General features: G+C 44.3%; 1 protein-coding gene across 8 annotated transcripts in view; it reads left to right on the top strand.

Moving 5' to 3' along the window:
* The window catches only part of SPSB4 (splA/ryanodine receptor domain and SOCS box containing 4), a 256,317-nt gene that overhangs the window by 205,889 nt on the left and 23,524 nt on the right, over positions 1-26,904 (top strand). The window contains exon 3 of one of the 8 annotated variants that reach the window (XR_010175872.1): positions 5,368-5,551. The exons of the other annotated variants lie outside the window; for them this stretch is intronic. The gene's annotated coding sequence lies outside the window, so the exon portion shown is untranslated. The remainder of the gene's footprint in view (positions 1-5,367; positions 5,552-26,904) is intronic. 8 annotated transcript variants of the gene reach the window in all.

The following is a 26,904-nucleotide window of genomic DNA, read 5'->3' as shown; positions in this document are numbered from 1 at the left end:
CGGGGAAAAATTTGACTGTGGATCCCCCGTATTTTTAAAACCAGCACCGGGCTCTGCGCCTGGTGCTGGTGCAAAAAATACGGGGGATAAAAAGAGTAGGGGTCCCCCGTATTTTTTACACCAGCATCGGGCTCCACTAGCTGGACAGATAATGCCACAGCCGGGGGTCACTTTTATACAGTGCCCTGCGGCCGTGGCATTAAATATCCAACTAGTCACCCCTGGCCGGGGTACCCTGGGGGAGTGGGGACCCCTTCAATCAAGGGGTCCCCCCCCCCCAGCCACCCAAGGGCCAGGGGTGAAGCCCGAGGCTGTCCCCCCCATCCATTGGCTGCGGATGGAAGGCTGATAGCCTTGAGTAAAATGACAGAATATTGTTTTTTCCAATAGTACTACAAGTCCCAGCAAGCCTCCCCCGCAAGCTGGTACTTGGAGAACCACAAGTACCAGCATGCGGAGGAAAACCGGGCCCGCTGGTACCTGTAGTACTACTGGGGGAAAAATACCCAAATAAAAACAGGAGACGCACACCGTGACAAGTACAACTTTATTACACACTGCCGACACACACATACTTACCTATGTTGACACGAAGCAGTCGGTCCTCTTCTCCAAGTAGAATCCACGGGTACCTGAAAATAAAAGATAATTATACTCACCTGATCCATGGTCCAGAGATAAATCCACGTACTTGTCAAAAAAAGAAAACGAACACCCGACCAGCGAACTGAAAGGGGTCCCATGTTGACACATGGGACCCCTTTCCCCGAATGCAGAGAGACCCCCCCGTGACTGCTGTCACTGAAAGGTCTCGTAAGCCAATCAGCGAGCGCAACGTCCTTGCACTCTGCTGATTGGCTCTGTGCGCGTCTGAGCTGTCAGCGCATCGCACAGCTCCCTCCATTATATTCAATGGCTCCCTCCATTATATTCAATATTCAGCTCCCTCCATTATATTCAGCGGCTGACCGCGGGTAACCCCAACACTGACGGCAAAGTTCCCACCATTGAAAGTAATGGAGGCAGCTGTGCGATGCGCTGTCTGAGCTTAGACGCGCACAGCCAATCAGGTGAGCGCCACGGAGTAGCGCTTCCTGATTGGCTGAAGGGACCTCAGTGACAGGAGTCACGTGATGTCCCGGCATTCGGGGAAAGGGGTCTCATGTGTCAACATGGGATCCCTTTCAGTCCAGTGGTTCGGGTGTTCGTGTTTTTTTTTTTGCCAAGTACGAGGATTATCTCTGGACGTGGATTTATCTCTGGACACTGGCAGGTGAGTATAATTTTTTTCACAGGTACCCTCGGATCGTCGGAGACTGTGGCAGTCTGCGTGTCAACATAGGTAAGTATGTATGTGTGTCGGCAGTGTGTAATAAAGTTGTACTTGTCACGGTGTGTGTCTCCTGTTTTTATTTGGGTATTTTTTTTTCAGTGGTACTACAGGTACCAGCGGGCCCGGTTTTCTCCCGCATGCTGGTACTTGTGGTTCTCCAAGTACCAGCTTGCGGGGGAGGCTTGCTGGGACTTGTAGTACTATTGGAAAAAACAATATTCTGTCATTTTACTCAAGGCTATCAGCCTCCCATCCGCAGCCAATGGATGGGGGGACAGCCTCGGGCTTCACCCCTGGCCCTTGGGTGGCTGGGGGGGACCCCTTGATTGAAGGGGTCCCCACTCCCCCAGGGTACCCCGGCCAGGGGTGACTAGTTGGATATTTAATGCCACGGCCGCAGGGCACTGTATAAAAGTGACCCCCGGCTGTGGCATTATCTGTCCAGCTAGTGGAGCCCGATGCTGGTGTAAAAAATACGGGGGACCCCTACTCTTTTTGTCCCCCGTATTTTTTGCACCAGGCGCAGAGCCCGGTGCTGGTTTTAAAAATACGGGGGATCCCCTGTCAATTTTTCCCCCACATTTTTAGAACCAGGACCAGCTCGAAGAGCCCGAGGCTGGTTATGCTTTGGAGGGGGGACCCCACGCCATTTTTTTCCGTGTTTTTCCCGTTTAAACGTTTATAAAGCCACTCTCACATGTGTCTCCTGTGTTTTCCAAGCTGTTTCCTGGTTGTGGCTGCTGACATCACACATGGAGACAGCCTATGACCTGCTGGGGCTTGCAAATACCGTTTCAGACCCTTTCACACTGCACAGTGAAATGGGACTGAAACGGGTAGGACCCTTCTTTTTTACCGTTTCAAAATACCAGTATTTTGAAAACGGTAAATTGAAGGGGACCCTTTCACATCGCAGCTTGACCCGTTTAGGAAGCCAGTTAAAACGGCAAAATACCGGGTATAAGCTGCAGTGTGAAAGGGGTATTATAGAACAAAACTGGGCAAAGACAGACAGACAGACAGAGGTAGGAAGGCCCTGCTCACAAGCTTAGATTATTGGTCTTCCCTGGTGGGTCTCACCATCACAATGTATTCAACCTTCGGAAGTAGAGAAATTGCCCATTTCATCCAATCAGCTAATAGCTATCACTTTATATAATGTGCTTAATTAATGATAGCTAGAATCTGATTGGTGGACACTTCTCTCCTTTAGCATGATGAAAGAGCATACTTTGCCAACTCCTTAATGCTTGCCAGTAGAACGCACTTAGTGCATCAAGTGCCTTGTTCTCACCCTACTCCTTTCACCTGCGAAAGCTGGAAGAATTAGAACAGTACAATAAAAGTACAACCAAAAGTCTGGGACATTACCAGACAGTCCATGTTTTCAGGACCTATGACATACGGGACAGGTGGCACTTATGAGGGAACACCAGTGTGCACTGCTAATTCGTGATCTACCACCAGCTTCAGAATTCGATTATGGCACAGTCAATTTTTCCTATTTTCCATATTGAAATTATTATGGAAGCTGCTCATCTTCTGCCCTTATTGTCGGCCATTACATGCCTGCTACATGATCATATTCCAATAGGAACGGTAATAAATGGCAGCGGTAAGTGGGATACCATAGTCACAGTCCTCCTTCCTGTCTTACCGCATCAGCCTGTACTTTACATGAAAAGTCAGAGGCCAGTAATGGGTACATGTGAAAATGAGAGATCACTCGACATCATCACTTTTAAAACAAGCTGGTCATAAGCCCAGGGGCAGCCTGTCAAAACATTCAGTGCGGATAAAGTCGAGAGAGATAAGTGTGCCAAATTAATCTTGCCAGTACACAAAGAGGATTCTCAAAAGCATTAAACTGGAGCCGTGAGACCTCCTCCTGGTTCAATATTTAATGTTTATATTAGGCTTAGAAACGACATTTATTACAGTATAAAACGTCTAGCCTCTTTGGTGCCACCTGCAGGCATCATATGTGTAGCACTGTTTGACAAAAGTGCTTTCTGTACTTCAAACTCAAATATATGATATGCTTTGTGAATGCGGAGTTGCTTTCATGCAAAGGGCACCTGTTTGCGTACATGCAATTGTGGCAGATAACCAATATTCAGAAAATGCTATTTATCAATTCACCAGAGCCAGTGGCATTACAAAGACACAAAATGCTGTATTGTTGTTGCTGGTTTCTATTACATTAATAGGCTGCCTCTATAATGTAACTGGTTCCTAGTGGAATGATAGTCTGCATTGTCATGAATATTGGGTTAGCAAACGCAACAGCTTACTCCCTGTAAGTAGAAAGAGGTCGTGGTGCCTCCAGTACACTCATGTAGTTGTTTATTCAAAATAAGATTATTTTCTCTACAAACATGAAATTCTGAATACAGTTTTTAGTAGTAAAGCATACAAGAACAAATGATTGTGCACAAAGAGAAGTGCAGCTCCTCAGATGTGAGTGATCAGCAATACTGTGAAAAGATGAACGCTTCTTTTGTCACCTTCAAATTATCTTAGTTCTGAAGATGTGTCATCTCTGAGCTCCTCAGAATCGTACAAATCTCAGACTTGTGGCTACATTGCGTAACTGAGGGTCTGATTCAGATGTGGACGGATTGGATGCGGTCATGTGACCGTCGCTGGGGATCCCGGCTGTCACCATGCCGACGCCAGAATCCCGAGCGCTCAAAATGCAGGCTGACGGAATGCCGACCCACCGGGTCTATTCCCACTCATGGGTGTTCATGACACCCATAGAGTGGGAATAGAACCTGTGGCGAGAGCAGCAAGCCACCGAGCCCACTGCATGGCGAGCGCAGAGAGCCTGCAAGGGGCTTTGTTGCGCTTGCCCCATCGCCCCTGCCGGTATTCTGCTCCCGGGGTTGGTATGCTGATCGCCAGGATCTGGCAGCCGGCAACGCGATCCCAACCCCGACGGATTAGCTATCGCTGCTGCTTAAATGGAAGCAACAGCGATAGCTCTAATATGGTAATGCAGCAAGAGGCATCACGCCTCCTGCTGCATTACTGATCCGAGCTGCGTCCTAGGAGCAAGCCGACAGCCCAGATGCTACAGAGAGGCCAGGAAATCTCAGTCATCGGAGATCATGGCCCAATTCCTATCTGACAACGGCAGTGAAACCTCTCTGCTTTGTAAAGAGAATGCCATCCCCGCCCCCAAACGGCATCAGACTGTCAATCACTGACAGTCTGATGCTGTAGTGCGATCAACGTCGCGGATCTGCACCTGCGATGCACCGCAGATCCACCGGCACCTGAATCAGGCCCACTGTATGGTTTAGCTCGCCTTATGGGAATGACATGCATTGCATTATACACAAATGAAGGAAATAACAATAGTGAAAATGTTTTCATATCTCTGAGCCAGTGATAACATAGCCTGTGTTTTCTTATTATGCCCATAAGTATTACAATGAGTTTCTGCACAAGACGTTTAAGCATCATCTGGCAGCTCGCATCTCCTTCATGTTTGCAATTGCATATGGAAATATACAGCTCTACAGGGTATAATGTGAAGCCATTAAAGTCCTTGTGTTGAAGAACTTCCTATCCCTTCGTTCAGTGAATCTGTAATGATATCGTGCTGAGAAAGTACTTTTACACACAACACCCGCACACAGGAACAGATGCTCAGTACCTTAAAAAGGTGATGGGTGTAATAGCAGAATTGCCTTTGCTTGGTTATACTGGGGGAGTATAAATACCCACATTGGTCAGTAACATTCTAGATTGCCAGAGATGATTACTGTGCACAGCACATAAGTGACATTGTCCATTCACCGATTTCACATTATTTTCTTATAAAGTTTATTTTATTGCTTTTGTGCTACAAAGAAAAACATAATTCACTTCTGTCACTTTATATAGGAGCTTCATGAATAGCAGCTCTTGTCTGCAGAGCTGGCTCTATGGCAGTGTCTTAATAGGACTGTAAATAATAGCTTGGTTGAAGAGAGGTCATGTAGCTCATACTCTGTAAATGATTTGCTGGATTTACTCTTCTGCAGGAACCAGTGACCACACAGGGGTGAAGGAGTGTTCATCATGAATCTGTAAGCCATGTACTGTACACATAGAGACATAGCCAAGCTGCCTGATTATCCATATCTGCAGGAATAGAGCACTACAATTCAATACATTTGGCTAGGCATACTCAGGGGATTATGTCCATGATGTGTTCATTTGATGAAGGTAAAATACTGCTTACTGTCCTGTCCTCAGATGTCTTCGTCAGTTGCTCATTAGCTCCTTGCATTTGGGCTTCTTCATTGTTGGGGCTGACACGGGGGGCATTTCAAAGTCGGAATCCTGATACAGCCTGGGCAATGAGTTCTGTGACACCCCTAATTTCTGCCTAAGCATGTCCCAGTATTTGCCCCCCTATAAAATTTGGGGTTCATGTAGTAAGTGATAGAGTGTATTTTGTAATATTCAAACTTAATGCACGTCCACTGCGCCTGAAGGAGCACAACTAGGCAGTAATTGCACGTTCTCACGCAGCCAAGTTCAGTCATGTTTCGTCCTATGCAGAGTTAAGGGTACACGTGCATACATCTGTTTTTTTTATGATTGGGGCGGTTGCAGAGATGTGTACAATTCTGCACACCGGAGATACAGTATCATGTATTCGTTCCATGCAGTGGCGGCTGCAGAGGTGGGGCTCCAGCGCAGTCCAAAATTCCAATAGGGGCTCCCTTATTTGAGTTTTGGACTGTGCTGCCGCCCCTCCTCTGGAGACTACACTGGTTCCATGCATGCAATGCAGGAGTGACTATGGCTAACATTCATCCAACTCTGCATTACCCCTTAGTCATCTACTGTGTTTGCCTTAACACAACAATTGCCCATGTAGTGCACTATTCTATTTACTGTAATACCATCCAGGGGAAACAAGAACATATGTCCTTTTTTTTATGACAAACTACAAAATGTCATCTGTTATTTGTAGAAAAAGTATGTTTGTTTTACAATGTCAGCTGCATTTTCAAGGTCAGGTGGATTATTGCCAGTCGTTAAGTGCAACCCACTGAAAGATATTGTGTTTCTTCACTTTTCATACTTTTTGCACATTATAATCAGTCTCGCTTCTGTAATTAACTAGATTTGGGGGAGAAAATGCAAACAGAGACATTATTGCTCTCCTTTCAAAGAACTCAAAAGGAACAGTTAATAATAAGTGTTTCCTTTACGTGTATAAAAACTGCTGACCTTTCTGAAGCCGATGAGGTTGTCGTGGGTACGTCTAATAAATAATTTACCCATTCCAGAATCATGAATTGAGAGGTCTGTTGTTTCTGAAAGCTAATACTAAATCCATACTAGCAGCAGACACCTGTGAAATAGCAGCAGTGGAACTGACAGGACACACACTCCTTCAAGTTCATATTGAATTTGGAAAGAAGATAATTAATGTCTGCACAGTGATGCAAAGGAAAAGCTGGGTTATTGCACACTTTGGGGCAGATGTATTAACTTGGAGAAGGCATAAGGAAGTGATAAACCAGTGGTACGTGCAAGGTGATAAAAGTACAGCCAATCAGATCGTAGCTGTCTATTTGCATATTGATGCTGATTGGCTGATGCATTTATCACCTTGCACTTATCACTGGTTTATCACTTCCTTATGCCTTCCCCAGGTTAATACATCTGCCCCATAATTTCATCGGGTTGGGTACGGGAGACCGGTAGTTAAGATGCTGGTGGTCAGAATCCCGACCCCGGCATCTTGACAGGTCTTAATCTGCACTAAAGGAACCCTAATCCTAACCCTCTCCCTAACCCTCCCTCCCCGCAGCCTAAACCTAGCCCTCCCCCCGCAGCCTAAACCTAGCCTTCCCCCCTCCACCCCCCGCAACCATGATGCTCATCCAGCAAAGTGCATGAGCTAGTTCTAAAATAGTGACACTGTTGACCAATCTAAAATCCCCAAGAAATTACTTTTTAATTGAGCTTCTCAACCCAACAACAACCGAAAAAAATGGCAGGCACATCAGTGACTGTGCAGTCAGACACGCACATTGTACTGCATACCAGGAGCCAACACTTCAGGGCGCAAGGCAGGAATGCACTCACTGATATTTATTGTTGTGTATTTATCAACTCAAGTAACAAAAAAATATTGATAAATATTAGAATCAAACAATTAAAGATTTATTTAATAATTAGACAAAATGAGATACAGATACCAATCTCCATTTATCATTTTGGGGTTTGAAAATAAAGCTTAGCATCACTGAGGTGTGAGCATATATTTCATGCTATGCTCCTACTGAGACATCCAATAGCAGATTCTCTGTAACCGACGCTATACTGACACAGGATCGCAGACTCCCTAGGACTGTTTAAGGTTCTCTGCATTCACTATGAAAAACTGAATCAAACTGATAACAGCAAATATGTAATCACACAGTAGCGGGTGTGACACAATGCACTAAGTTGGCGAGATAGGGAAGGGTGGTCTAATTGCCTGTGAGTTCGGGAGTATTCCCAGAAAGTAGGGACTCTCCCTGACATTCAGTATAGTATGCATGCATGTGTTCAATATGGGATGTAGTTATGTGACCTCCGGTCACAATACTGGCACTTACATCCCGAACTCTCACTATCTCGGCGGTCAGGGACTATTCCTACTCTTGGGTCTTCACGATACCCATAGAATGAGAATAGAACCTGTGGCTCACTGTGCTCGCCACCGAGCCGCAGCGTGGTGAGCACAGTGAGCCTGCAAGGAGCTGCGCTTCGTTGCGCTTGTTTCCCCCTGCCAGGCATGTAAATGCCGGGATTCCCGCAGTCGGTATTGTGACCGGCAGTCTCCTGACCATCGGTTGCACATACCCAACCCACATTGTGGCGGCTTTGCCATTGTTTTACCGTTAAAAAAGTGGAAACCTGTATCCACATGCGCAAAGGAGCTCTGCTGCGAACACATTGAGTTTGTCTTTCCTGATGTCAGCCATCGGAGAAGCCATTGGAAAGAACATTGGAAAGTATTTTGTTTTTTTCTTGTTTAGATTAATTCTTCCCTTATATGCACCTGTAATGAGCCAAGAAATTGATTCAGAGCAACTTCTATTCTGTTTTGAGAGACATGTATGGGATCAGTAGCTACCATACTGGAGGATTTTGGGGTGCATCTAGGTAAGTTGGTTCTCAACCACTTTACTGGCTAATTCTCCAAAAGCGCTTGGAAACTGTATTTAAAAATAAAAAATGTAGAATGGATTTTTTTATTTTATTTTTTCAAATAAAAAATATTCCTGGGGGTGTTGTAATTGTACCTCCCATCCCAGAGTCTTAACAGATCCCTCAGGTGTAATAGTTTCACACTGGCATTTTTGCCAGCCCCTGGTGGTATTAGATCCCCAGTGGCAGATCCCTCCCACCTACCAGCATATATATATATATATATATATACACACACACACACAGCTCACACTTTTGATTCTGGTGCATACAGAGTGCCATTTGCAAGACTTTCTGAGGTGTGATTTTAGGACTGACGTCGGCGATCACAGACGGCTACATCACTCCCAGGGGGTCAGTGCAGCAGGATTTCAGCCTTTACAGGTTGGGGCTGTCAGTGGAAGCCCAGGTGGCTGGGGATGCGACCGTGCCAGGTTATTATTATGTAGTGTAGGACCAGCCGAGCAGAGACGCCTTGACGTGTCTTGTAGCTTATTAGTCCTCTGCATATTATTATTATGTTGGAAACATGTCACTTCCACTGGCCCATTGCAGAGTGCTTGGGGATTTTGTGTGTTGTTTTTTTACTTCTCTAGATTAACCCCTCCCTTTCATGTACCCAGTGTCGGACTGGAGTATGAAGGGCCCACCGGGGGTATGCAGTGGTAGGGGCCCATGATTAGAGGTGTGGCCAGCCTCCAAAGGGGGTGTGGCCAGCCACCACAGATGTTTGGCTAACCATTATAGAGTACCTGGTCTGGACTCCTTAATAATTTATATAGTAATTAATGCTAGTGCATGCATGATAATATGCCAGATTAATGACAGAAATGTACTATAGAGAATACATCATAATCCTATGCAGTATAAGGTAACATATGTATAATATATAATTCAAGTGCACAGTCTAGAACCTGATCCCTAAAGGAGGAGGGGGCCCCAGGCAGTGGGACCTACCGGTGGTTTCCCCTGTACCCCTGTGAGCCAGTCCGAGCCTGCATGTACCTGGGATGGGCCAATAAGTTGGATAAAGCATCTCTAGTGGATCAGCAACACCGATGGTTGCAATCCAACGGTTTCTGTTGGCCATCCCTAACTTATCACAGAATAGCGGAACAGTCCCAACAAATAAGGACTGTCCTGCCAACATCTGGATAGTTGGGAGGTATGCGTAAACATACCCCTTAAATGATGTCTGAGCATGTGAGTTGTGACCTAGAACAGCAGCTGAGTATAATAATGTAAATTGTTTGAGTTTGGGAATGGATGCTATACTGTATAAGTAAATTATTATTTTTAACATCTAGATCGTCCTGCTAGACAATTACAATTTTACATAACTCTGATTCCTGTACACTGGGGGTTATTCAGGTTTGTTAGCAAACGTAAAAAGAACACTAACGGGCAAAACCATGTGCACTGCAGGTGGTGCAGATGTAACATGTGCAGAGAGAGTTAGAATTGGGTGGGTTATATTGTTTCTGTGCAGGGTAAATACTGACTGCTTTATTTTTACACTGCAATTTAGATTTAAGTGTGTACACACCCCACCCAAATCTAACTCTCTCTCTCCACATGTTATATCTGCCCCATCTGCAGTGCAGCTTGGTTTTGCCCATTATACCCCTTTCACATCGCACAAATAACCCGGTATCGACCCGGCAATACGGGTCAGTGTGCTCTGTGAAAGCTCCAAGTCCAAATTCCCAGGTCACCTGATCCGGTAATTCAACCCAGGTTATAAACAGTGTTATTCCCGGGTTGAATACCGGGTCAGTGGCTACGTAAACGGATTCCCAGGTCAATGCGACACGGGACCCGTTTTCTAGATAGGGAGACGCGGCGCGGAGATGAACTCATGTCCCAGCGCTGCCCCCCCCCCCCACTGCCTGCTCCGCCTCCCGCCGCTATGGCAGCTGTCCCGGCATATTGCCGAGTCAGACAGCCAGCGAAAGGGGTAGGAGAGTCTCCAATGCCGGATCCCACCCGGGAAGGGCCCGTTTTCAATTCCCAGGTGGGATCCGGCATTGGAGATCTGGTATCTGTGTGCTCTTATATGGTCCATTCAACTACTATACCAGTTAAATGTAATGCATATGAAAGTGGTAAAAGTCTGTTGATGCCATGTGCTAATTATACCAAACAAATGTGCAAGCTAAAAGCTCATCACCACTGATTCCAAGGTGCATTCTCCAGCAAGCTAGGCCAGCCACTACCACATTAGAGCTCTCACCTGTGATCAAAAGGACAAACAAATGGCTGGAATCCTTGTACCAATTATTATAAACTGGTTGAATAATTACCCATTTTTAATTGTGGTCTACTTTATTGTAAACCTATATATTGTTTAGTAATTGCATCAGTGCTATAAAATATATCTTATACCATTCAACCCTAATTGTATCTCGGAACTCTGATCACAGACAAATGTGCACAGAAGACCAATATCCTCCTCACTGCAAAGGTCTTTTAAAAATAGATGTTGTTTTCGTGAACTTGTACCAATCAATAAGCAATTACATCTTTATTTTCTTTGATGCATGAGCGTAAACTGTAACCATCAAGCGATTTTACATGCTTAGAAGTTCAAGGCGCAATGAAAGTTTTGTGATCAGCCTCAGTCTCTGATGTTGCCATTTTCTGAGTAGTTTCACATTGCAGAGAACATACTGTATGTAGGGGGAGATGTACTAAGTGGTGAAAAGAGTGGAGAAGTGAGCCAGTGGAGAAGATGCCCATAGCAACCAATCAGCATTGAAGTAACATTTATAATTTGCATACTATAAAATTATACAGAGCTGCTGATTGGTTGCCATGGGCAACTTCTCCACTGGCTCACTTCACACTTTTCACTGCTGAGTACATGTCCCCCTAAGACTTTAAATTGCACAAACATTCCAAAACCCTTCATTTATAACAATACATATAGGATTGTCCAACTGGAGCCCTACATTGTAGTTGTGGTCATGATTTATTGAACTCTCAGCGACGCAAAGAACCTCCATAGATTCTATACATGAGGTAATGTTATGTAAGCAAATCTTAAGGTGCATACACACGGAGAGATTTTGACTATGAGAGATTTTGACTGAGAGATTTCCCTTGAACCGGCAGTAGGAGATTTTGACTAACTTTACAAGAGATTTTGACTAAGTGTGCAAGAGATTTTGGCTATGGGAGATTTTGGCTATGGGAGATTTAGACTATCTCATTTAAATAAGGGGATGAGTGGGGGCGTGTCATATACAGGATGATATAGTGCCAGATACACTCACCCCCAGAGTGCCAGATACACTTGCACTTGCGGGACAGCTGCACTGAGTCTGCAGCAGTGTCCATCCCGCGGCCCACCTCCTGGCTGAGTCCTATCAGTGGCTGTGTGTGCCGATGAGGGGGAGTGCTGTGGGGGCGGTCTAAAGCCAAGCTAATCTGCGCGCGCTGTGTGATGCCGGTGCCGCACAGCGTGCAGAGTAGTTTAGCTTTGTCCCGCCCACAGCACTCCCCCTCATTGGCACACACAGCCACTACTGCAGGACCTGGCTCCAGGCAGGCTCCAATATGGTGGCACTAGCATGCGCCGCCCTTTAAGGCTGGCGCCCTGCACGGACACTATTGGAACATGCCTGGAGCCAGGTCCTGCCACAGCACGCAGGGGGGTTATGTTTAGGCACACTCGGGGGGGATAGGGGTCTTAGGGTTAGGCTACAGAGAGGGGGGGTTAGGCACTAAGGGGGGCGGGTTAGGTTTAGGCTGCGGGAAAGGGGTGGTGGGTTTAGGCTGTGGGTAAGGGGGGTTAGGGTTAGGCTGCAGAGTGGGAGGGTTAGAGGTACGGGAGGGAGGTTTGGGTACTCTCTGCACCCTTGTCGGCATTACTGCGTTTGGAATGCCGGCATCGGTATACTGAACGATAGCCTCCCAACAGATGACTTTTTGGACACTTGGTACAGCCACTGGGATTCAAGAGAGAGACGGAGGAAGAGAGAGAGACAGGGAAAGACAGACGGGCAGAGAGACAGGGAGAGAGAGAGAGATGGAGAGATAGGAAGAGAGACAGGGACACAGAGGCAGGGAGAGAAAGAGATAGTGATTGAGACAAAGGGGTATATTTACTAACATTCTCATTTCTGCCAATTTCAGCCGAGATCAATCTCGGCTGACATCGGCAGTGTGAGAATGCAACTTTTTGAGAAATAATACGGTAATTTACTAAACTACCGTGTTTTTTCAAATCAAATTCACCAGTGTCGGTGTAATTCATATTGCTGGCAGTGTATTACGGGAGTGAATAGTAAAACATTGCCAGACTTTACACAATGAAGCCCGGCCGAATCAGTGAGATCCGTGCAGGGCTTCACTGTGCACAGTATTTAAAAAGTTAAAAGTTAAAAAAAAAAAAATTGCGTGGGATCCTCCCTCCTATGTATAACCAGCCTCGGGCTCTTTGAGCCGGTCCTGGCTGTTTAAATACAGGGGAAAAATGCATAGGGTTCACCCGTATTTAGACAACCAGCACCGGGCTCTTTGTCCGGTCCTGGTTCCAAAAATATGGAGGTCAAAAGTCGTAGGGGTCCCCCGTATTTTTAAAACCAGCACCGGGCTCCACTAGCCAGAGAGATAATGCCACAGCCGGGGGACACATTTATACTGGTTCCTGCGGCCATGGCATTACCCCCCCAACTAGTCACTCTTGGCCGGGGTTTCCTGGGGGAGTGGGGACCGCTAAAAACAAGGGGTCACGCCCCCCCAGACACCCAAGGGCCAGGGGTGAAGCCCGAGGCTGTCCCCCCCATCCCTGGGCGGTGGATGGGGGACTGATAGTCTTTCAAAGTGACAGAAAAGAATATTGTCTTTTGCTGTGGAACTACAAGTCCCAGCAAGCCTCCACGCATGCTGGTACTTGGAAAACCACAAGTTCCAGCATGCGGGGAAATAACGGGCCCGCTGGTACCTGTAGTTCCACAACAAAAGAAATACCCAAATTAAAACACAACTCACACACCGTGAAAGTAAAAATTTATTTAAACACACTCACACATACTTACCTACATCCCACGCCGCCAATCACGTCCCCTTGTCCAGTAGAATCCAATAGGGGTACCTGTATTTAAAAAAAAAAAAAAAAAAAGCGTCCCCTTTTTACACATTACGACAGACAGCGCACCCATTTTACACATTACGGCAGACAGCATCCGCCTTTTTACACATTACGGCAGACAGCGCCCCCTTTTTACACATTATGGTAGACAGCGTACCCCATTTTACACATTACGGCAAACAGCGCACCCATTTTACACATTACGGCAGACAGCGTCTGCCTTTTTACACATTACGGCAGACAGCGCCCCCTTTTTACACATTATGGTAGACAGCGTCCCCCATTTTACACATTACGGCAAACAGCGCACCTATTTTACACATTACGGCAGACAGCGTCCGCCTTTTTACACATTACGGCAGACAGCGTCCCCCATTTTACACATTACAGCAGACAGCGCCCCTTTTTACACATTACGGTAGACAGCGTCACCCTTTTTACACATTACGGTAGACAGCGTCCCCCATTTTACACATTACGGCAAACAGCGCACCCATTTTACACATTACGGCAGACAGCGTCTGCCTTTTTACACATTACGGCAGACAGCGTCCCCCATTTTACACATTACGGCAGACAGCGTCCGCCTTTTTACACATTATGGCAGACAGCGCACCCATTTTACACATTAGGGCAAACAGCGCCCCCTTTTTACACATTACGGTAGACAGCGTCCCCCATTTTACACATTACGGCAAACAGTGCACCCATTTGACACATTATGGCAGACAGCGCACCCATTTTACACATTACGGCAAACAGCTCACCTATTTTACACATTACGGCATACAGCGTCCGCCTTTTTACACATTACGGCAGACAGCGCGCCCCCCCCCATTTTACACATTACGGCAAACAGCGCACCCATTTTACACATTACGGCAGACAGCGTCCGCCTTTTTACACATTACGGCAGACAGCGCCCCCTTTTTACACATTACGGTAGACAGCGTCCCCCGTTTTACACATTATGGCAGACAGCGCACCCATTTTACACATTAGGGCAAACAGCGCCCTTCCCCAGCAGCACGTACTTTCTAAATATCCCCCACATACTGTACTATGTGCCCTGCTGGAAGTTGGAGCACAGGCTGAGAGCAGTTTGAGGAGAAAGAGGGCTGTGGACGGGAAGAGCGCATATTTTGCCATCCCTGGCAGCCGTCACCGCAATTTCCAGCAGCAGCGGTACCCCCGCCCTCACGACCTGTCACTGTCATCAGCCAATTGGACGCCGGCCAGCACCCCCTCGCACCCCGCACACGCAGCCTTCTGCACTGCGGTAACGGCTCCCAGCAGCTTCACACCACCCAGACCAGATACGCGTGCGGCCGCCCACCGGCGGACCCCCCCCCCCTTTCCCGTACTGTAGACGTGTGACCGGCGGACCTCTGTCCCCACTCACAGCGGCATCCCCCCCGCCAATCTCCCACCTCCCAGAGCAGTAGCTACGCAGAGGGGAGAGCTGTGGCACCCCCACAGCAGGCTTCTGTCAGACCTGAGTCCGTGCGCCCTGCGGACCTGTGTCCCCACTCACAGCGGCATCCCCAGCGGCAGGCAAGTGTTCATACGGTTTTTATGGTAGTGTCTGGAGCTCCTAAATGCTTCTGTCTCTTCAGCCTCCGGGGAGTGGCTAAAATTAATCAGATCGCTATCGCTGGTTAAAATCGCTGGTGACAGAAAATATGAACGATTTTAACTAACCTTTCCAGCGACATAGTCTAAATTGACTTGCCTGCACAGTCTATTTTTCCCAGCGATAGCGACCTGGCGGGGACGCGCATTGCTATCGCTGGCTGTGTACACACAGAGCGATATGCACTAACTTTCTGAGCGATTTTGACTATATAGTCAAAATCTCTCAGCTATATCGCTCCGTGTGTATGCACCTTTAGTGTGTTGGCCAACCAGGCTTAACATCCACACTGACTAAATAAGCAGATGTCTGCTGTGTAAATGCAGGGGTTGGGTATATGTGACCGGCAGTCAGGAGACTGCCGGGCAGCATACCTCCGACGGGATCCCGGTAGCGGAATGTCGGCTAGGTGGGGCAGTCGCTATAGGTTCTATTCCCACTCTATGGGTGTCGAATAGTCCCTGTTGGTCGGCATGCTGACCATCGGGATTTTCAGAGAGCGGGATGTAGGGGGAGGTGGTGTGACGGTCACATAACCGCATCCCAAATGCAGAGCACCTCTACGTACAAGTAGTAACTCACAGTAACTGTTTGTCTTAATGTTTATTTATATTAAAACAGCATTTAAACTGTGTGTACTTAGGCTATTAATTCATCAAGAAGCAATGCATTTCATTAGGTTCACCCATGTCCCTCGTTAATTACCCATATTACCATCTAGATAGATAGATAGATAGATAGATAGATAGATAGATAGATAGATAGATAGATAGATAGATAGATACTCTACCAAAAAAGTAGCTAGAGTACATAAATTGTAAGCTGAGAACCATTTGAATAAATAGCTGTATTCTAATATAAGTACAGAAAATACAAAATATAGAAGACAGACTCTAAATTACCAGCAAAGACATGAATAATTAATGTTTCCTGAATGGGGAGGAACTTTGTTTGTGGACTACTCCTGCTCTCTGCTTTATGCTGCATTGCAGCTGGTGGAACATACAGAGACAGTTTCCTTTAGGGTCAGTCGCAGGAAAGGAAGGTCAAACACTGCCGTATTTTACAGAAGGAAAATGGCATTCTTCTAAATAAGGTTTCCCCTTGTACTCGGCGACCCATAAATTGTTTAGTCTGCTGGAGAGCTGAACCATGAAAAAGCTGACCTTTCACTACTAAAATTGATGAACAGCACCACAAGCTAGCTAACTAAAATAAAAAAAGCTATGCCATAATTTAAGGGGCTGGTGTGTGAGATATTTGTGATTTGTTAAATTGCAGCATTTCCCAAGAACAAATCCTTGCTGAGAGCATCATTAAGGGGAAGCAGATGCATTATACAAGGACTGACATGTTATTACAATTCCGCTAAATTATAAATGTCAGATTTTTAAAAGGTGACATATGAAACTTAAGTCAACTGAAGCATGTGGGTCAGTACAGATAAAACTAAATATAGCATTTCTTACTCATTTGTTACCAAGTGAAGTATTTTAAGGTATCATTACTTGGTTAGACCATGCCATTTGACATGTAAGCATCAATACATGTCACCAATTCCAGATATGATATTGCTGACATTTTCTTCGAATTGCCATCCTTTCCATTCTATTCCAAACTTTTGGATATGTTTATATTGTATAGCATGGTTTCTCCTTTGGACATACCAGGTACGGGGTCAGTGTTATGTGGCAAAAATCTGACAAAACCTGAGATTATCTTTGTGGGTAAGGCTTCTGTTATTTCCAAATACTCAGAATAGATAAGTAAAGGTGACCACAAATTGTCTGGTTCTGTTCTTTGACCTGCTAGCGGTTTTGGCAAACTCAGGAATGTCACATTATCATCATATTTTATGTTGTAGTTTTACTAACTGTCAATATAATATGGGGCTCCTTGCATTCTGGACGGCCAATGACACAATATACATGACAGTTCAACAGCCATCTCTATATTCCAGTTAATGAGGGTGGACTAATTTTAAAGCTCAGCCATTCTACAGTTAGACTGCACAGTCTTATCCCTTGTTTCCCCATCGGTAAACCTGACTAATAACCACACAGCGTCCCATGTGACGCCATATAAATAAAGGATAATAATAATAATTATCAGTCAGTTGCATTTTCTATCAGAGATGAATTACATATATTTTTTGCACAAGAACGAGTAATCCAGTTTTCATTACCGATCTTGTGTTTTGCATAATCCACCTTTATGAATAAAACGTGCTTACTTCAGATATGATTGTACAAAAGTATAGAAAGAGATGGTCTCAGTATGGCGCTAATTGGTCTAAGAGGGATTGTGAAATGCCCACAAACACGTATGGTATAGGATCCAAAAAGTCCATTTCTTACTCTGTGGTTCACGGCAATATAGGTAATGGATGAATCCAGTCCCAATGTTCCAGAGTGATAGAAGAATCCTTTTTTGGTATATCAGTATGGGATCCAAGTAGGGCAAATTGAATGTTGTCTAATCACTTAATTCAGACACTTTCCTCATAAGTGTTATCTTAGAGGCAAAGAAAACATAGTGAATCACCCTTTGAAAATCAGTAACAATTTATTCACATATTACACTCACATTTCAATAAAAGGTAAAAGCATGTAATAAACCACGCAGTGTGGGATACCCACGCTACAGCTAACCACCCCCCTAGTGTCTAACCCTAACCTCGCTATAATGCCTATCCTCCGCCCCTAACCCTAAAACTCACCCTGATACTTACCGGCAGGATGTCAGCTGTCGGTGTCCTGGCGCCAGTCTTATGAGCAGTATCTGGATTCCGGCGTCGGTCTCCTGACCGTTGGCATCCCAGCCGCCAGTATGCCAAACGTATCCTATGGATCCTCTATAAATACCCCTACTGATTGCTGTCTGCCCTCCCCTTCATTTAGCAGGAACATTAGTGAAAATGCTGCTAATTGAAGGGGAGGGCAGATAGCAGTCAGTAAGGGTATTTATAGAGGTTCCAAGACAATCATCGCTATGCTTCTGATGAAGGACCTTAGTGCCCGAAACATGTTAAGCTGGTGATTAAAAGACTCCTTTGTGAATGGACTGCTGTTCCTGTGCCTCCTGATGCCCATATGGGATCACTGATTACTGGAATCATTGCGATTTTGTTTCTAATACCATCTGGATGAGTATGCGGTGTGCACTGTGGCACAAGATGTTTTCCATGGGCATACCACACTGTGTGGCTTATTACTAGGCCTTGGATTTTTTAGGATCTAAAAAACTAATATTAGTTTTATTCAATCCATATTTTAGCATTTTATAGGTTTTCGAAATGTCAGTTTAGGAATTTATACGTATGAAAATAAAACAAAACCACGTAACATAATTATGTGTGAAACACTGCCTTTATTAAAGAGGTGTCCTACTACATTCTTTCAGCATTTGTTCCCATGATGCGCTATGCCACGGGAGGTTGCGATCCATTTCGCATCTGCGGCTTTCCCATTGAAGCACATCTATGTATGGGTAGGCTCGCACCCACGAATCTCGGGAGCCGGCAGTTGTAAGGCTGTAAAAGGACACATCTGTACACTGTATATGAATTACTTATTAAAACTAACTACTTATTCCACATATTTCCACAGTACATTTATATAGATTCAACTTAGTTAACAGAATTAGGTCTTTTTTGGTTCTAACAGTCAAAATAGGTAATTTTAGGTCCTGTCAAAATTAAGTATGTTTTTTTTTTTGCTTGGTACATAAAAGAAAGTGAATTTTTGAACATAATGGACAGGGCCGTTTCTAGCCAATTTGGCTCCCAGTGCGAGATTTAAAAATGCGCGCCCCCCCCCCCCCCCCCTCCATTCACATAAGAAAAAATGCGCCCCCCCCTCATAGATATAAAGAGGAAAAGTATGCGCGCGCTCCCGGCAAGGGGGCGTGACCTCGTTAAAATGGGCATGGCTTTGTTAAGATGGGTGTGGCCTCATCTGATCTCATCATCACGGCCACCACACGATAATTAAAAAAAAAAGTCCTCATTTTACACATTACAGCAGGCACGCGACCCCATTTTACACAGCACGGCAGGCAAGTGTCCCCATTTTACACAGCACAGTAGGCAAGTGTCCCCATTTTACACAGCACGGTAGGCAAGTGTCCCCATTTTACACATTGCGGCAGGCACGTGCCCCCATTTTACACATTGCGGCAGGAAAGTGTCCCCATTTTACACATTGCGGCAGGCACGTGCCTCCATTTTACACAGTACGGCAGGCAAGTGTTCACATTTTACACATTGCGGCAGGAAAGTGTCCCCATTTTACACATTGCGGCAGGAAAGTTTCCCCATGTTACACATTGCGGCAGGAAAGTGTCCCCATTTTACACATTGCGGCAGGCACGTGCCCCCATTTTACACAGTACGGCAGGCAAGTGTTCACATTTTACACATTCCGGCAGGCAAGTGTCCCCATTTGACACATTCCGGCAGGCAAGTGTCCCCATTTTACACATTCCGGCAGACAGGTGTCCCCATTTTACACATTCCGGCAGACAAGTGTCCCCATTTTACACAGTACGGCAGGTGGGGGGGGAAGAAAGAGAGAGGGAGAGGGTCTGACTTACATTTGAAGCGGTTCTTCCCGCTCTTCAGCCGCCTCTCCCTCGTCTGCGCAGCGCTGGCCGTCTTGGCTCCCCCTTCTCCCTCCTCCCGAGTGCCCAGCTCGGGGGGCGGGGTTTCGCGGAATGATGCGATTGCGTCGTGACGTTACGACGCAAACGCGTCATTCCGCGAATCCCCGCCCCTCGAGCTGGGCACTCGGGAGGAGAGGGGAGGGGGGTTTGAAAGTGCTCTGGAAGTGCCGCGGCGGGCGCCCTGTGCGGTTGCACGGCTCTCCCACCGCAAGAAACGGCACTGATAATGGAAAAGAATTAGAATAGGTTGGAACCTAAGAATCCTGGGCTTACTTATTACATGTTTTTTCCTTTTATTGAAATGTGAGTGCAATATGTGAATAAATTCTTACTGTTTTTCCAACGGTGATGCACTACGCATGTTCTCTGTTTTCCCTTTGAGATAATAAGTTTATAAGGAGAGTGACTGATTAGACAACATTCAATTTGCTTTACTTGGATCCCACAATTATATACCAAGAAACGATTCTTTTTATCGCTCTGGGACATTGGGACTGGATTCATCCATTACCTATTATACAGAGAACCACAGAGTAAGAAATTTACTTTTTGGATACCATACCATATCATACGTGTTTGACCAGAGCGCCATACGAGACCATCTATTTCTATACTTTCATACGTTTAATGTTTAGCGCTTGAAATATTGCTGCGTAATCTTGTCATTCACATTTTGCTATTTTTCGGATATGATTGGTCATTTCCAACATTTGCTATAATAATTTGTCCTATTGGTGACTACAAAATATATTTAAATGTAAATACATAATGTAAGCAAATTAAAATAATGTTTTGGTTGTTTTTTTTAATATATCATTATCCAGTAGTTTTGTATTTAAAAATAATAATAAAATAATCAACTCTTATAAAACTGTGATATAGTAAATTCAAAATATTCTGATAAAGTACACATAATAATAAATAAGGTGAAAATATGTGAAGCAGCTTCATAAATATTTCAGACCATATAGCTGAAGGAATCAAATTATATTTTATTGCATCCTTAGTTTAGTGTTAAAGAAGGGACAAAAACCAGATCCGTACTAACTGCCTTATTTTGAAAGAAATCCTGGTGTTCCTGAACCAACATTATAAGTCTATTCATGGGCTACAGTTCAGAGACATGAATTGCTTCACCCAGTATATTATTACACAGCATATAACATGTATGGCGTAAAAACCAATTACACTGTAGCTTCATCAAAGAACGACATAGACATTGAACATTTTCACACCCTATATTGAATATACCTTTCTGCAGGAGCAGTCCTGATACTGCAATTTTGATAAAAGCTTTGAAACTGGTAGCATGGGATTCATAATGATTTATCCTTCAAATGAACAGACAGTGAAAAGGGATGTTATTGTAGACTACACAGAAATGAGAGGACAAGTCAAAGTCAGTGCAGCTTGTTAAGAAGTTTCAAACCCATCAGACCATGACAGAAAAATGTAGACTCATCTAGAGGGTGTTACAGGCATGGAGATTCTGTAGATAGAAAACTGGGTTGTGAATAAAAACCAAATCAGTAGAGCCAAATGAAAGTCTGGTATCTGATATTATACTTAAGATACCTTAAGAAAAATTGCTTTACTGATCTGATTCTTAAGTATTTGATTTGTGTTAAAAAATGCAAATGAAATAGTGAAACGCGCCTGTAAGTAATTACTAATTTATTTATTTATTTTCTTAGAGGTTATTGAAGGTCACTGACCTGGCAGTAATTCATTGAGTTTGATTCATAGGTAACACATAGGTAACACATAGACTTTACAGAGATATTTAAAAATACCATATGGAGACAGTATTGGACTTATGCAGAGTTGCAAGACAAATTTTTGCTCAAAAGAAAAGTGCACACAAAAAATATTTATGTTCGGCTGCTTGCAGTTGTACGCGCGTGCATGTGTTCTTGGTTTGTTACTAGTTAGCATCATTAGTCAGTACTTAAACCTGCCCCACTTTCCTTGTTAGTTAAACATACCTGCCAATATTCCCAATTAGAAAATAAGACAAATTAGGCTTCCTCCAATCTGCCGAAACCACACCCTATGCACCCATGCCACACCTATTGTATTTTGGGTGAAGTCACTCCATTTTTGGATATCAAATCAGGATTTGCTATGTGGTGTAAAATGTTTGTAGCCCCAGTGAATTTTGCTTTCTCACATATGTCCTTACTGAGATACGATGTCATCTTGGACATATTTTCAGTGCATAGTCACAGCTATTTTGCCTGCTTTCATAAATACCAATACGTTGGTCAGATGGAAAACATATGAGTTACCAGCAGACAGAATGCCGGCTGTCACTATACCGACAGCGGCATCCCGCCTATCAGAATCCCAGCAGCGAGTCCACTCATGTGGACCTACCAACTGAGTGGGAATACCCGGAGATGGCCAGGATTCCGGTTGTCGGTATTTCACCAGCTGTTGGGATTCCGGCTTCGGTCCCCTGAATGCCGGGATCCCAACAGCTGGCATTGTAACCGCATCCCATCCGGATATATGTACAGTTTTTAGTGTGGTAAAAAAAAAAACCCCACATGAATCTTTCGGGTGCTCCACCCTGAAAAAGATACACTTTATGTTGACAAAAGAGCATGGTTCTACAATGGCTCTGTAGGGGTGATTTGCATCAGTCTTTTCTGTTTATTTATTTTGAGTAAAAACCCTTCTAGATTATTGCCATAAACTTCTCTAAAATGTCTAGACAGTTTCTACTCCTGAAAACCACTGGGCATATTTCTAGTGCTCTTATTTCTTAGTATTTTATGGTCTTCTGGTCCTGTCTAAGTGTATGGCAGGCCCATATGACAAATTATACCTTTGGGATGATACGGGACTGCATTTTGTATATGGAAATTTCTCCTTGTAGACATGGATTGAAATGTTATTTGTTCTGCTTAGTTGAGCTATTACGTTCACTTTATTGCTCAAAATGAGGTGTTGAAAGATCTGACGTACGGACTGAACTTATTTTCAGTTGAACAACATTTCTATTTGGACTCACCATTTATGTTTCTTGGACTAGGAGTCAGTCATGTTGCTCTGGTTACATCTCAATGGTCAAAATAGAGCCCCTGGGATATCTTCCAACATTATTTAATCTCTCTGTATCCTCATTTTAGCAACAGCATACAGTACATCTAATATGGATCCAGACCTATACAAAGCAAGTAGAACAAACAAAACAGAGGCCCTCATTCCGAGTTGTTCGCTCGTTCTTTTTCATCGCATCGCAGCGATTTTCCGCAAACTGCGCATGCGCAATGTTCGCACTGCGGCTGCGCCAAGTAAATTTGCTATGAAGTTTGGTATTTTACTCACGGCATTACAAGTTTTTTTTTTCTTCGTTCTGGTGATCGGAGTGTGATTGACAGGAAGTGGGTGTTTCTGGGCGGAAACTGTCCGTTTTATGGGTGTGTGTGAAAAAACGCTGCCGTTCCTGGAAAAAACGCGGGAGTGGCTGGAGAAACGGGGGAGTGGCTGGGCAAACGCTGGGTGTGTTTGTGACGTCACAAACCAGGAACGAAACTGACTGAACTGATCGCACTGGAAGAGTAAGTCTCGAGCTACTCAGAAACTGCACAGAAAAATCTTTTCGCAATATTGCGATTCTTTCGTTCGCAATTCTGCTAAGCTAAGATTCACTCCCAGAGGGCGGCGGCTTAGCGCGTGCACTGCTGCGAAAAGCGGCTAGCGATCGAACAACTCGGAATGAGGGCCAGAGATGGCAAAAGAGAAGAGTAAGGGAGAGCAGGAACAAGTGGCTGGATAAAATCGATGGCTGTTGTTGAAAAACATAACAACTAGCTGACATGAGAGATCTGCCAGTGCACATTGGCTACTGATATTGTATCCTCCAAGTTCAGCGTGAATCTAGTGCCCATCGCTGTACCAACAATCTGTAACTAAAATAAAATTTGCATAAAAATATGATTCAGTATAAATGATTATAATTGTTTTATTATTTAATAGAAGTCTGTACTGTAACAGTTTTTAAATAATGGTTTACACTTAAACATGTCTTCTATTATTTTCAACTATAAGTGATGAGACATCTGAATTATCTATTTATCTATCTATCCTTAGTGCTATCCTTTGATTGTCTACATAGCCAAAATATATAGGGTGAACTTTACCAGGTCTTTATATTTCTTAGTAGTGTGTCAAGGGAACCTATAATACATGATTTCCGCAAACGTCCTCAAATTTGGCGCAGGAGCTCTTGAAATTCTGTGTATATGTCTTGTGTAAATTGAGCTATAATACAACCAATTTCTATTCTGTATGTATTGTGTATGTACACATGCAATCTTAACAATTATTGTGCTTGAGTACATTTCCACTAAGTGTATTAATTAGGTGACCTAGTTTTACAGTGTTAATAGTCACAGTTTCATAATCTTTCTTCATATTGTAATGCCCTAATTTCCTTACTTCAGTGATCGGTAACCTGATGCGGTTCAGGGGACGTATGAGTGCCCCTCTAACCTGCAAATGGGCCGCAGAATACTATTTACTCAATTATAAGTTAAAACAATACATTTAATGACATTACATACATAATACATGCTTACCTGTAGTAACATATAAAAGTAGTTATTTTGATCAAGTGTAAGAAGCAAAGAACTTACAAATCCATCAATAAATCACGAGGGAGCTGGGGGATGCAAGCGAATGTTTGAAGGGCTGTATATGTTCCTATAACCATCTTTTGCAAATCAATGCCTTGGTTAATAAGGGTTACTGTCTCTGACTCTTCTCTGTCATTATATATATGTGCATTTTCCATCTCAGATTTTGTTAATTCCCATTTAAAGGATAAGTGCATTTTCAAACAAGTGACTTTCATTAAATTCTATAAAAGCATGTAGTACATATTTCCTAATATAACACGCTACCATCAGATTTAGTTTAGAAGATCTGTTGATTTTTGGCATCCTTTGGAATAGAGGGCCTAATACAGAGTTGATCGCAGCAGCAAATTTGTTAGCAGTTGGGCAAAACCATGTGCACTGCAGGGAAGGGGGCAGATATAACATGTGCAGAGGGAGTTATAGGCCCTACACACTGGCCGACATCACTGCACGATATGAACGATTGATAACGTTCATATCGTGCAGTGTGGAGGCACCAGTGATGAACGATGTGCGGCCCCGCGCTCGTTCATCCCTGGTGCCCCGTCGGCTGTGCATGCAGGCCAATATGGACGATCTCGTACATATTTGCCTGCAGTTCTGTGGAGCCGTGTGACGGGGGGAGTGAAGTAACTTCACTCCCCCCGTCAATGCCCCCCCACCGCCGGGTCGCCCGTCGGCCGTATCCGGCCTCGGCCAGCTCGGCGGCAGATCGGCCAATGTGTAGGGCCCATTAGATTTGGGTGGGGTGTGTTCCAACTGCTAACAAATTTGCTGCTGCGATCAACTCTTAATTACCCCCAATATTGTTTAGCTTGGTTGCTGTAGGTGACAGTACTTCTTGCAGCATTGCAGAGGACTCCATGCAGTGCCACCAACCCTTCCTTCTGTCCACACAGTGCCAGAATCTTTTCTGTCACCTTTTCCTGTTCCATTTTTCCTAAAGTATCACATTGAATAAGGGGCCATTGGCAGATTGAATGTTAAAGACGGTAAATCTGTTGCTTACAAAGCCCTACTTTTATAACAGATGCCACATACGTGTTGGCTTGTGGATAAACCAGCCCCTTGCCTCTTTATGCCAATTAAAACTAGTTCACAAAATCTTGAATTTCAAAATTAGCATCAAGAAATGATCCATTTCAAAATAAAATATAAGTTCATGTGACAGGAACCTGACAGTTGAGTTCATCCTCAATATTTTCCACACAGAATCCCAAGTATCTGTTTGGATCTACACAGCAATTTCATTAGAATAACTTAATCAATGGGATATTTCCATACTAATTTGTGCACACAGGATACTGCCTGTTGTGCATTCAAGCTAAAGAAATGTGTGTTGGTCAATTAACACTTTGCTGATGGCTGGATAATTAACATATAATTTCCTCTGGCAGAGTATCACAAACAATCAAATTATCAAATTGCCAATATGTTATTAATCAAAATACCTTAAAAAAATACATATTTCTTACAACTGATATACAGTCTTGTAATCTAACGTTGGTTGATGCCGCAGCCCTGAACATTACCTATAGGCCAGTCCAGAGCAGCAGTGACAACCATTAAATATAATATATTAAAATACATGAAAACATTTCCCATCATTTGCATTATTTTTAAAACAATATTTCTGTAGACCTTGTGCCCAGCATTGGGACTTAACTCATTTGGTGCTGCTACCAGGTGCCATTGTTAGCTGCAACAGGTGCATATTAATTCCATATTAGGTAACTATCACCAACATTTCCACCGGATGGTGCCACAGTATGAAAGTTTATGTAGTGATGGCCATCTTGGTCATGCTAGGATTCACATAAGTCTCTATCAAAGGTCATGATGCAACAAAAAAACCCAGCTCATTACTTTTATTAGGTATAGTATTTGATTGTGAAATACATTTTTTATACCCCTTTCAGACTGGCAAAAATTTCTTGGGTCATTGCACATGAACGCGCATCAACCCGGGACTTTGCTTAGTCTGAAAGGGTCCTAAAGCAATATCCCGGGTCAAGCGTCCTGGCATTTCCTCCCAGCTCGCAACCTGGGTTCTCTACATAGGAGGAGGCGGCACTTGGAGGTGATCATCTCCAAGCGCCGCCTCCTGTAGCGTCAACGCGGAAGTCACCAACCCGGCAATATGCCGGTCGGGCTGCAAGTCTGAAAGGGGTCTCAAGCCGGGATGCACCCGGAAAGCACACGTGTACACATTCCCGGGTGCGACGCGGCTCTTCAAGTCTGAAAGAGGTATTGTTTAATCTGACATTTTCCATCTTTGCAAAGTATCTAAAAATGGTCCTCTTCTGTGTCCATAATCCTAGATAGT

This window comes from Pseudophryne corroboree, chromosome 4 (assembly GCF_028390025.1).
Source record: "Pseudophryne corroboree isolate aPseCor3 chromosome 4, aPseCor3.hap2, whole genome shotgun sequence".
NCBI classification, from domain to species: domain Eukaryota; kingdom Metazoa; phylum Chordata; class Amphibia; order Anura; family Myobatrachidae; genus Pseudophryne; species Pseudophryne corroboree.
This window is presented reverse-complemented; position numbering and strand designations above follow the sequence as displayed.